This window comes from Arachis duranensis, chromosome 1, assembly GCF_000817695.3.
Source record: "Arachis duranensis cultivar V14167 chromosome 1, aradu.V14167.gnm2.J7QH, whole genome shotgun sequence".
In the NCBI taxonomy this organism is placed as follows: domain Eukaryota; kingdom Viridiplantae; phylum Streptophyta; class Magnoliopsida; order Fabales; family Fabaceae; genus Arachis; species Arachis duranensis.
Window position 1 is genome coordinate 30,423,386 of NC_029772.3, and position 992 is coordinate 30,424,377.

The following is a 992-nucleotide window of genomic DNA, read 5'->3' on the forward strand; positions in this document are numbered from 1 at the left end:
GGATCCGTGGGCTGGATCCGTAAACCGACCTTGTAGCGGGTCTTTGTGTCTTGTAGGACCTTGCTTATGAAGTATATGGGTTTTTGTTCTTTCTGCTTGTTTTCGTGGATGAGTGCTGTTGCGAGTGCCTCTTCCGTTATGGAGAGGTATAGGTAGAGGGTCTCCCCTGTTTGGGGTTTGGCAAGAACTGGTGGTTCCGCTAGGACTCTTTTGAAGTATTGGAAGGCTTCTTCGCATTCTCTTCCCATTTGAAGGGGGCTCCTTTCTTCATCAGTTTGAAGAAGGGGATTGCTTTTTGTGCCGATGCTTCGAGGAAGCGTGATAGCGCTGTGAGCCAGCCGGTGAGCTTTTGGATGTCGTTGAGGTTTTTTGGGCTTGTCATGTCGAGGATGGCGCGACATTTCGAAGGCGTATTTTGTCGGGTTGAGTCACATTCGATGCTTTCGTAGGGTGTTCATTATGAGCCTGAGGTCGCTGATGAGTTGTTCGCCGGGTTCGGTTTTGGCGAGCATGTCGTCTATGTAGACTTCTAACTTGGTTCCGGACAGATTTTGAAATATCTTATTGACGAGCTTTTAGTAGGTTGCTCCGGTGTTCTTTAGGCCGAAAGGCATGACCGTGTAGCAGTATGTTCCGTCGGGGGTGATAAACGCTGTTTTTTCCTCGTCGGGTCGGTGCATCGGTATTTGATTATAGCCGGAGTATGCGTCCATGAAGCTGTGGTATCGATGGCCGGATGCGGCGTCTACCAATCAATCGATGTTGGGTAGGGGGAAGGCGTCTTTTGGACAAGCTTTGTTAAGGTCCGTGTAATCGACGCACATTCGCCATTTTCCGTTGGACTTCTTTACTAGTACGACGTTTGCCAACCACGTCGTGTATGGTAGTTCTCTGATGAAGTTTGCCTCGAGTAGGGCCTTTACCTATCTCCTGACCTCGGCTGCCCGGTCCTGGGACATTTTTCGTCTTCTTTGTGCCACGGGTTTGGCTTT